A 12,757-nucleotide genomic window follows, 5' to 3' on the forward strand; every position below is an offset into this window, starting at 1 on the left:
GTCCCCACCTACTAACTATTCCTCTGTCTGTCTTTCTTCCTCTCTCCATGACTCGCTGCCTCTCGGCTTCTTTTCTTGTCGTACACTCTTCATCTCTTTCAATCTGAATTCTGTTTTCAAGTGCTGGATGAGTGCAGCACAAATATAAGCTCTTCATTGGCTTCACTCTGCAATAATGTTGAGTCATGGAGATGCTGTTTTGCTGGTAACATGAGCGAGTGCTTGGTTTCTGTGTCTCTTAACTTTCTCTGCTCAATGAGACCATGAAATATAAGCTGCCAGAAGACCTAGGTGCAAACATTTTCTCTTACTGCGTTTAACAACCACGATTCATGGATCGCTGTGGACTATTATTAGTCACCTAAATGAGGGAAGAAGAACTGAGTGAGAAAACTGAAGTGACTGGATCAGACGGTGGAATTTTTATCTTCAAGTACTTACAGACCTTTAATTTCTACACTATACATGTTCTGAATCTAAATGAATCCAACTCAGTTAAGCTCAATATTTGAAGAAACTTTCTACTGCGTCTAAATGTAAAACCAGGCGAGGGACGATCACCATTTTTTATAATCTATTCAACATTTTTTTTAACGAAAAATAAAGATTTTATTGCTATGATGAAATGTGAAGTTAAATTTTCTCTGCTTTAGTGCTGCAGTTATAGATTAATCTGTTGAGTCTTTTCTCAAGTAAATGATTAATCATTTTGACTGTAAACGCCTCATATGATCCTGTGAAACACACTCATAAGAGTTTTTCAGGTTCAAAAGTGATGCTTTTTTTTACTTGCTTCACAACTGAAATAACAAAGATACAGTTACAGAAAAAAATATCAGACCATCAAAAGTCATCAAAAACAATGGTTATGCAATCAAGTACTAACTCCTGTGTGGATCATGTGACTGAAACAGATAGAAAAGAAAACATGGAATGCCTAAAAGCACTGTTTTTGTCAGTACAATGTCATAGCTATTGATGTAAGAACTGAAGTGATTTTGGTTCTTATCAAGAAAACATGGAAAATGGCTAAATATCAGCTCTGAAATTAAACTCTTATGAGCTATTTTTGTTGTTATCATTATATTTGTCCAAACAAATGTACCTTTAGTTGTACCAGGCATTAAAATGAACAAGAAATTGAAGAAAACAAGGGTGGTCTAATAATTTTCTCTGCGACTGTAGTTTATATGCAGCTTAGACACAAATAAATACATACCAGGAAAACACTAACAAATTGTTGTCATTTTTGCTGAAAATATGATCAAGAATGAATATATATTCTAAATGGATTATGCTGATGTCGCCTTCAGTGCTTTAACCTCAGTGTTCAGTGTGTTGACGTCGGATGATGTGAATTCTTTTCGCTCTGTCACAGCAGATGTTGCTTATAATAAACTCATATTGTCATCTTATTATTCTTATTCTTGTGTTCTGGGTGACTAAACGGAAAGGAAAAGGGTTTCATATATACTGCACATAAACAGAATCTATGCATTTCTAAAGAATACAGCTGCATCCTTTAGTGAAACGATGTGAATATGCATGTGTGGGTGTTGGTGATGTAGGGCCAGAGTGTGGGTCTGCATGCATGTCTTTGTTTTTGTTCGAGTGTGTACAAAAGATGATAATGTGCTGAGCAAAGGATTTGGAGGAGGGGGGGTTAAGCTGCTGTCTCCAAATTTTGTCACATATTCCGGTGGGTTACGCAATCCAGAGCATCCAGTTACATTTCCGTGACTCACTGGCAGAGGTTTTATGTATTGTAATCAGTTTTGGTATTCTACAAACTTCAGTTTTAGTCTTACAATAGCAAGGCCACAAATGGTTAACCTCAAACCATTCAGAGACATAAAATAATTCTGCAGCATATTTGGAAAAAAAAGAAGAGGCCAGCCTGGTCCTCTTCCAACAGATGGAGGATTTAACTACAAGCTACGTGCTATATCGCTGAAGGGGAATTTAAGAATTGTGTCATTTTTAAAGCTTGACTGGGAAATGGTAATCAAAGACCTAAGAGCAAATCCTCCCCTGAGGCAAACATTCATGTATTCACACATACTGATGCTGAGGTATATAGCCTGAAGGCCACCGATGGTCCCAACTGTACCCACCACCCCGAGCACTGATCAGGCGAAGGTGAATCACTATTAAAAGATATAGGCTTGAAAATAGGTTGCCATCCATCTATCCATTTCCAGTTGAGCGCCTGTTGAACCCCCTGCACAGTAGGAACAGCCAGATTGGACGACTGTGGGGCTTGGTGGGTTGCCAGCGGAGCCAGGTGGTGGGAATGTGTTGGAGATTAAACTGCTTGGTGACCAGCTACCCAGCTCACCCTGGCCCTGACAGACGTGGCACCCCTGGCTGGGTTACCCATGTGGCAGGTGTCAGGGGTACGGGTGGCAGGTCAAAGCCTGTCCTTATCTCCACTCCCCTGGCTGGAGACTAATGTGGATGTAGGCGGTCATGTGGTGACGCTGCCCCGTGATTAACACTCGCCAACTTCTGCAGAGTAAAACTAGTCCTTCAAGCAGCTGTTGTTATAGTTGTTTATAGATGTTATCTGTGTTCTTTAGAGCATTTCATAGGTACTGCAATTGATAAGACCTACTTTTTGCAAATGTGGGTCACTTTGTTAGGTTACAAACTGAGTAAAAAAAAAATTACAATAATATATGAATTCCTTTTTCTACATAAAACAGAGGAAGTGTGTTCTTGGGAGAATTTGTAAAAGTTAACCTCATTAAAACCATGTGAAAAGCAGAAGAGAGGCCTCAGTTATAAATGTTACGCCCCGGCCTAGGGGTTTACTAGGGCAAACATAATAAGCTCTACTTTGTTCCCTCCCAGCTCCCAAGCACACGTCAGTCGAAAAACTAAAGTTCACAGTATTTATTTCAATCAACTAAAGGAGGGTTAGGGGAGGGCGCAGCTATAACAACAAACAAAATATCTTCTTTGGAGTTCAAACTAAATTACCTACTTCAAAATAAATGGAAGAAATAAAATACGGAAAACTAACCTAAACTCCCTAGCCAAAAACAGGAGAAAACGGGACAAACAAAAGAGCCGACCTCCCCTACCAGAAAAGGATCTAATTTACAAAAAGATTCTATTTACAGCTATATACAAACGAAGTATCACACGAAAGCACGAAGACTGACGACCACACACAGGAACACACGGTTGGAAGCGGGCAGGAGGCAAGAGAGAGAGCGAACGGCTGGATCCAGGGCCATTTAACCTGTTTAACCCTGACCATATTTTCAGGGGAAAAACACCTAAAAAGACATACCCAAAGTAAATGAGGAATTACTTAAAATACTTATAATAATAAGGTTTATATGGATGTTCTTGGTGTCTATGGACATTTAGAGACCTCACAGAATCTATTCCCATTGTCTAAAATATTGTATCTATTACTATGCCTGAGTAAACTGTAACAAACTAAAAGAGAAATTAGAATTTTTTATCCTCGCCTGTTTTTTTTCTGCTGGATTGACGATGATATGCATAAATTAATTGTTCGTGTTGGAGATTTTTAATAGCGTATATTTCACCCCACAAAGATTAAAAATCATGTTTGAACATTAAAGTTTGCATTAAAATACACTTTTGATCTACTTTTATTAACATTAGGGTCTAAACTTTGAGCAAAAGTTGAAAAAAACATCCATTGTCCTGATTTATTATATTTTTATAGTAGATGAATATTAATATAATTTTTTCGGCCCACAGACAGGCTGATAGGGCTAAAGGGGTTATTAAAGGGCCCGGGCAATCACGCTCCACCAATCAGCTTCCTGTAAAGCAAACAGACACAAAAGGGCACAGCACACCTACAGGACGGGGGGAGAACGCACACACACTAAACGGAAACATATATACATATATACACGTAAATAAACAAATTATGACTCAGGGTCATAACATAAAGATGTATAATATAACAGAATGAAGATGACATAACAGAATACATGTCAAACTAGCGCACTGACCCTTAGGGATCCCCAGGTTCTAGATGTAGTAGTTTTTATGCTGTTGTGTATTCATGCATGCTCTACCACTTTCCTCCAGCAGTCAGCGCCAAATCGTTCTGGACACAGTAATGTGACTGTAAGGCTACTGTATTCCAAAATTACTAATATCTCCCAAAATATTGGTCCTATCAATTTGCCGTTTTCACTAGTCTGTTCCTTGATGAAAAATACATAAGTATGCCAAACTGCAGGTGTAAGCTCTTTTCAAATTTGGTGTGAATCCCTGTACACACACACGCACAGAGGCCACTTAGCTTATTTTACTCATTTTACTTAATTTTATTTTATTTAACTGTTTTTTTTATCACCTGTTTTTTAAATTTCTACTCCTGCTTTGAATCTGGACAGCACTTTGGTCAACGTCTGTTGTTTTTAAAAGTGCTTTGTAAATAAGATAGACTTGACTTGAGTTTTATAATATAGATACATATCAAGGCAAGATCATATAAATAAAACTGGGTGAAAAAAAACAAGAAAATAAGGTAAAAGACATAAAAAATTAAAGGTTTATTTAATTGTTTGATAATGGAACAATAATGGGAAAATGTCTAAATTATGGCAATTCATAAGATATTTTCGCTTATCTGGGTCCCAGGGAGACATGGAATTCAGGTGAAGAACTTTGGGAACCACACAGAGACAAAAACAGGTACTTGTAGTACAATTATTAACACAGCTAAACCATAATCTCTTACAGATTATTTATCTTTCAGTAATTTTAGAGTACATGCTTATCAACATCAGACACATCATGCAAAACTAAAAGCCCATGTGCTCTGTTAAACACGACTAAACAATGCTATTGAAATACCACACTCACTTATCTGTCACCTGCACCCACAATGCACATGTGAAAACACCTGTAACTGAATACATCACTTAGAAATCGGAGCTTGAACACATAAATAAATAGGATACAGCTTTGCTCTTTGGGGTGCACAACAATGAGGTCTTGTCTGGCCTTAGAGGAGGAGGTGTTGGAGCAAGATGAGGAGGATGACAAGGAGCATGTGGTGATTGTGTATGTGGACTATATTTACGACATATTATAAATAAACATATTTCAGTTCAGTTTAGTTTCGTTTTTTTCAAATATGCAACAAAACAAACAAAATAATCCTACTTTAGTCCTTAGAAATAAAACTGAATGCAAGAAAACATGAAAACGTATACATGTACAGTACATGAAAACAAGATATGACTTCATTCACATATTCGAAAAGACTTGAGATACCACTGTTTTATATTTTTTTAGTTTTCATGTCAGAAACTATAACTTTGAGCTTTTGGTTAATTTTTTCTTTCGTTTTTTTTTTTTTTTTTTACATATCACAAATGCGTTGTTTTCAGTTCTCGGTTTAACTCTCAGTTCCCAACACAATAAGTTATAAGACACTGGGCTGTAATATATGGATCTGAATTTCTCCTTCTTGCACCAAATAGCGGACAAAGATACAGCAGTTATAAGTTGGTGATTAATACATGATGAGCTGCTGGTGTTGCATAGAATGAACAGGAAACTCAATATTATTCCACACGTGTTTGGAAGGAGAAGGTGAGATACAGTATATAAATATAAGGGTCTTTACATGAAACTGGATTTGCTTAAATTGCATAATTTGGTACATTTAGTGCAAAAAATTTAGATATGGGTGCGTCTATGAAACTAGGTTTATTTTAGTACCTGGCACTTTTCCAGCTTTTAGGTTCAATAATAAAAGAGAAATTTAGACATATTTTCCCCCAGGATGTACCTAATGATGACCTCAGATGAATGCAAAAAAAAAAAAAGATACTCTTGCTCTGAGCCATCCCAAAATTAATGAATTTTTAATAAAATATTGAGGCCAAAAATAGAACCAAAACTGGGACAGGAAAAGCTACCTAGGTGTCAGTGCATTTGATCTGGAAAACATGGCTTGAAATGGTTTTATATACCACTATAAATAAAGATACTGTGTTAAATTTGAGGATCCTAGTGGTTTTTCTAATCCACACATGTGGGTTTTTCATGAATCTCAGTCTCATTTCAGGTTTTGTATGTAACCCATCGTGTCCACTGGCGTTACATGCAGAACCTGCCCATTTAAACACCTAATTTTGCAACAGCGGTCATTTTTATGAGACACTCTGCCTTGCATATTTGCTTCAATTCCCAAAATGTACCTGTGAGAGAATAAAAAGATATTTAAAAAAAAAAAATAGCATGTAATTTTTGTGTCCTTTTTACCGTGTTACATGCAGATTTTTGAAAGCAGGCGTCAATAAAAACGTGTTATAACTGAAAAATAGTTTCCCTTTTATTTCATTAGTCTATATTTGGTTTGAATTTTTAGTCTACATGTCCTGCTTTTAGGGACCAGTTTCATAAAACCACCCATATGTATTAATAGCCCAGTGTTTTATAACTTGTTGTCTTGACCACTGAGTTAATAACACTCCGGCCAGTGACCACCTTGACCCGGGGACTTTACAGTATATTGTGTACAGCAAAATCACCCAACCTATTTTAGGAGGATGACAGACTCCACAGCTACTCCACAATGCCTTTTAAAAGTGTGACAGATCACTCACTGGACATTTCTGCCACATTTTACCACACATCTTCCTACTGAAAGTGTGTTTTGAATGTGTTTTAAATGGAGCCTAGTGTAATGTACGGACTCTAAGCTGTGTTTATGAATCTAAATTGAAGCAGGAATATGGAGACTATCCAGTGAATGTGCTGATACTCTGAAAATGTCATATCCATTTCAAGCTTTTGTTGAAATCATCTCACGGGGACACAAAGCTCTGTTGAGAAAAAAGAGGATCTAAATGGGTGATCTTGAAAAGAAAGAGAAAGAGAATAGTCGTCTTTTTTCAAGGCCTATCCATTTGTCCCTGTGTGCTCTCCCTCTCCCTTGCTCTCTTTTTTCTTTTTTTTTTCTTTTCTTTCCTCGGTGCTGTATCAAGTCTATGCAAGTCGCAAGGGAGCTGTAGACCTTTACCTGCTCTGGTCTGGCTGTGTTAAAGGTCAGATATGAGAGGATCCCATATGCCGGTCTCAGATGTCAACAGAACCCGCATCAGACCGCTTGGATTAAGGGGAACGGAGATGATGGCTGCCAGGAAATCACTTGTCCTGCAGCCTGTCAGTAACAGTCTGTATCTCTGTCAGAGGTGGTGTGTTTGTGTGTGTGAGAGAAAGCACAGGTGTATGCATGTGTGTTTGTAATATGAATACTCCACTGATCCCCTCCTCCCTGCTGTGTGTGCCTCTGCACATCTCTGATTGCCAGATGTATTTGTCGAGAGTGCGTGCATGGATTTATGCTTGTGTGTGTGTGTGTGTGTGTGTGTTGGCCAGGTGTGTGTCTGAGTCTCTCCCTCACAGTGAGAGATTTCTGTGTTGACAGCGCTGATGCTGTTTATTTTGGCAATATGCTGTCAGGAGCCGTGGGACACTGACTGTGTGTGTGTATGTGTGTGTGTGTGTGTTGGAGGGGGGGTTGCGTGTCTGAATTGCTGTCACACCCTGAAGATAGCAGTCTGTAATCAGGTATTGTGTATGGGAGCATGACTGTTATTCTGGCAAAGCTCTGCAGGAATCAAGTTTAATTATGCACTAAAACACACACGCACACACACACTTTTACATTCATTTCCAGGAGACTTACAGTACTGTGCAAAAAAGTCTTGGGCTTTCATTAATGCTTTTGTTCTTCTAGCAAAGTTATAATGACCACACATATGCATTTCAGTATCAGGAAACAGGAAATGTATAAATAACAACATAAAAAACCAAATTAAAGTGATTCACCCTCTCATTTTCAGAACTGCTTAGTTCCTGAGACACTCGGGGGGGGGGGGGGGGGGGGGGTGGTCCTGGAGTGTATCCCAGTTGTACCCTGGACATGTGGCCAGTTCATCACTGAACTGACATTCTGTCACACTTACACTTATGGATGATTTACAGTCACCAATAACCTATTTAGGGCACATTTACATCATGACTATAAATTAGCAATATATCATGTACATATCAATTATGGATAATTATTATGTAAATATGGAAATAGCATTAAAATATGGATATTATAGAAGCTATATGAGATTAGCTAGACCAGGGGTGTCAAACTCATTTTAGTTCAGGGGCCACATACAGACCAATATGATATAAAGTGGGCCAGACCAGTAAAATAATATAAATAATAGGATAAGAATTTATAAATAATATCAACTCCAAAGTTTTTTCTTATATTTCTGAGTGAAAAAAGTCAAATTCCGTGATGAAAATGTTTACATTACGAACTGTACTCGAACACAACACAAACAAATACGAACAACCTGAAAATTCTTAAGAAAAATAAGTGCAATTTTAAGAATATTATGCCGTAGTTTATCATTTACACATGTACATCCCATCTTACAGATCACAGTGGGTCTACAAATACACAAAACAATTTAGTAAAAGGCAAACTGTTGGTAAAATTTCACATACTTCTCTTAATACATTTCAGGTTGTTCACATTTTTTTGTAAAAGGTTAGTCTGGGAATGTAAATATTTGTGTAATTTTACCTTTTTTACACTAAAACAAAGAGAGAAATTTGTGGTTTTCTTTATTTCTAGGTTATTATGATAGTGTTTTACTGGTCTGACCCACTTTAGATTGAACTGACCTAAAATGATTTTAACATCATTGATCGTTAATAACTTCAGTGTAAATTTTGCATTTCACAAATTTATCCCATGGGCCACATTTGACCTTTGGCGGGCTGGTTTTGGCCCCCGGGCCGCATGTTTGACACCTGTGAGCTAGACTGTAAAATGTAGCCCAAGTGGAAAGCGTAGTTCTGGGATGTTCTGAAAACCGGTTGGCACAATAAACTGCAAGATTTTTTTTTTAGAAAATGTCTTTCCAGTGAGAGTTTAAGATGCACCAAATCCAAGTAGAGATTCCACTTAATACTGATTTTTATCTGTAGAATACACTTAGTTCAGATCTTTTGTGTGTTATAAGACTGTGTATCTAATCCTACCTTTTCTTGTATCTTGTATGAGAAATAAAGATGGACGTTCATTATAATCCTTAAGAACCTTAAGAACAGCCTTAACTCACCCTTACCCTTACCCTTCACCTAACATTAACCTTAACTCTTTAAGTGCCAGACAGTTAAGGAGCTAATAAGCCTTAAAAGTGCCACAGAATTTGGCCGTTTTTCAGTATTTCGCGTCGTTTTTATAATATTTGAAGAATCCTGCAGGAAACCGCTCGGTAACATCCGACCGATTGCTAATTAGATTCAAAACGCACCGGACGCAGCCGATTCATTATTGATCGTAATTTGCATAATTCATAATAATAATAATAATAATAATAATAATAATAATAATAATAATAATAATAATAATAGTAATAAAATAATAAAAGGGGGACACAGAAAGAACGTCATCGAAATGTGAGAAAGAAATGGGGGTGGATGGTTTGTTTGTACACAAATATGGCGTGTTCTCCAAAGCCGATCTGATCGGCCCGTGGCACTTTACAGGTTGTTTTCGTAAAGCCGATTTAATCGGCCCATGGCACTGAAAGTGTTAAAGCTCTGATATATACACTTTATTGGGATTGGGGGGGGAGGGGGTCTAAATTGCAGAAATATAGTATAATATAGGTGTTGTATAATGATAATAATAGAGTATAATGTTGACAACTATGGATAATTGTGTATTTGTCAGATGTTTATGTGTAGAGAGGATGCGGTTCGCCTCCATGGAGCATCACCATGTTCCAACAGTATCTAATTTGTTTGGTTTCATATCAGGAGGCATCCAGGCATCCAACACAGACAAGATGGAAGGAATCTAAAATGAGAGAATTAACAAAAACCATTGTCAGACACACAGTGGTTTATAAAGGAAGGAAACAGCCCACATTGATGATGACGGCAGCATGTATTAGTCTGCTCCAAAAACTGCAACGTGAAAGCAAAACCAAAACAAACATGTAGCATTTATTAAAATCTGCAACCTCGCTGCTACACGTCACTAAATATTACATACTGAACATTTAAAGCAGCAGGAAACAAAATCATTAGGAATCAAAGAAATCAAAGACTAAGTGTTAATATACATGACCTGATGTTCTTTCATCCTGTTATAGAAAAGTGAAACACTTTTCAAAGCCTCTGCGTTTAGAGAGTACAGCAGTAGAGTCACGTCCAGGTTGCGTCAGACAGGATCTGATCAACAATTGGTATTGACAGCTGTCAGTCATGTATTTAACCCTCCCACCTGTCTGAAAACACCTGGAACAAGTGGTGCCAGGTATAACAAACTCCGCCCCTCACACATATTTTAGCTATTTTGGCATCAATCGACCTGATGTCATCATGTCTATGCATGTGCTGATGTCAGTATATCAACTGCTTCTATATATGTGCCAAGTTTGAAGGAAATTGAAACAAAATTGATGTTTTTATAGATGTGAAATTTAGCCTATTATAAGCAAATAGGAGGAGAAAAAAGACTTTAAAAATTCATGAAAAAATGAAACTTTGACCTACTTTTCCCAAAATGTTATCATATCTATTTTGGGTCACTGGCAATCTATAAACCCAATTTGGTATGGATTCAACCAAGAGTTTTGCTGCTACACACAGTTGAAATTTCACCCATTATAAGTAAATGGAAAAAAAAAAAAAAAAAAAAAAAAAAATTCATAAAAATTTGAAACTTTGACCTACTGTTTCCAAAACATAATGACATATATTATTCTGGGTCACTGGTAATCTATAAACCAAATTTGATATGAATTCAACTAAGAGTTGCTGCTACAGACATTTGAAATTTGGCCCATTATAAGTAAATGGGAAAACATTTTTTTTAATTCATAAAAAAATTAACTTTGACCTATTATTCCCAAAATGTAATGGGATCTATTCTGGGTCACTGGCAATCTATAAACCCAATTTGGTATGAATTCAACCAATAGTTTTTCTGCAAGAGTGTTGACAAACTAAGAAACAAACAAACAAACCGAACCAAAAACAATACCCCTTACCTCCCCTTTGAGGGGTGGGGTACTTAGCCAAAATCTGGGCATAGAGTAGATGCAGAAGTCTGATGTCCTTTCAGACTACTTGAGCTACAATATGCTAAAAGGAAATTATGGAAATTTTGCTCAGTGATATTAAAGAAAAACTGTCAAGTATCTCAAGTTAAAAGCTTGAGGTTATAATTTCTGAGGCTTAGACATAGCAATAGATGCTGTGAAGACTGTTTTCAATTGTAGTCGCAGATGAAAATCCACAGGTATCTGTTATGACTCTGAAATTACACAGAAATCGCTCTTACAGTTGAGGTAAAGCTTTAAAGTTTCATCCACATTATTTACTGATATATACAAAGCCTTGCCAAAAAAGTTCCAATAAATAGCTTTCATTTTGTTTAGCCTTTAGCTTTCATTATAACATTCACTGTGGCATCATTTTAATATATTAAAATATAAGTTACATACATGTGACTTTGTGTACTTAAATTGTGCTAAATGTATTTTATTTGAGAGATTTTACTGTTCCTATAAAGATAGATAGATAGATAGATAGATAGATAGATAGATAGATAGATAGATAGATAGATAGATAGATAGATAGATAGATAGATAGATAGATAGATAGATAGATAGATAGATAGATAGATAGATAGATAGACAGACAGACAGACAGACAGACAGACAGACAGACAGACAGACAGACAGACAGACAGACAGACAGACAGATAGATAGATAGATAGATAGATAGATAGAAAGTAATTTATTTATTCCGAACATGCAATGAAATTTAACATATATGCACTAGCAAAACATACATAATAATACAAATATCAAGAATCATAACAATCTTAGTCAGAAGAAAAGCACAATAATTCCATTTACATGCCCGAAAAGGGGTGGGAAGAAGTGCAATTTATTTAATCCCACCCCCTCTCCCTACAATATTATTAATAATATATGTCCCTTGTCCTTTTACATTACTGTACTCTTCTATATTTATATATCTATTCACACACACACATACACACACACTCATTCATCCATATACACATATATACATTTATACATATACACAATATACAAATACACATATAATCTTTTACCAATGCCTTTCTTAGTTGTGCTAGCGAATAAATAAACAAATAATAACTAACTCAAGGAAGGAAATATATACATAAACAACAGTGAACATATGGTGACAATTAATAACCCTCTGCCCTATATCTTATGAAAAACATGTTCTTATAAGTGTTTTTGAATTGTCTTATGTTTGAACATTCCTTGTGCTCCTCCCTCAATCTATTCCATACTTCAACACCACACACATATGCTAAAACTTTTCCTATACATAGATAGATAGATAGATAGATAGATAGATAGATAGATAGATAGATAGATAGATAGATAGATAGATAGATAGATAGATAGATAGATAGATAGATAGATAGATAGATAGATAGATAGATAGATACTTTATTCATCCTATAGGGAAATTTACAAAGAAAGAAATCAAAGAACTATAAATCCCTATAATGTAAAGACTATATGGACCACACACACATTTTCCCTCTCAGTGCTGCTTCCTAAAATCCCCACAACTGCTGTGCATGGAGTGTCTTTGCATTAGTGCTGCATGACTTTCCCAACATGCTTTTGTAATTCTTTTATCTCCGTGATC

The 12,757-nt window shown here is 36.4% G+C and overlaps 1 protein-coding gene across 1 annotated transcript in view; it reads left to right on the forward strand.

Moving 5' to 3' along the window:
• LOC115423019 (chemokine-like protein TAFA-2) overlaps positions 1-12,757 on the forward strand; it is a 162,624-nt gene that overhangs the window by 27,958 nt on the left and 121,909 nt on the right. The gene's annotated exons all lie outside the window — the stretch shown is intronic.

Source organism: Sphaeramia orbicularis, chromosome 7 (genome assembly GCF_902148855.1).
Source record: "Sphaeramia orbicularis chromosome 7, fSphaOr1.1, whole genome shotgun sequence".
Classification (NCBI taxonomy): Eukaryota; Metazoa; Chordata; class Actinopteri; order Kurtiformes; family Apogonidae; genus Sphaeramia; species Sphaeramia orbicularis.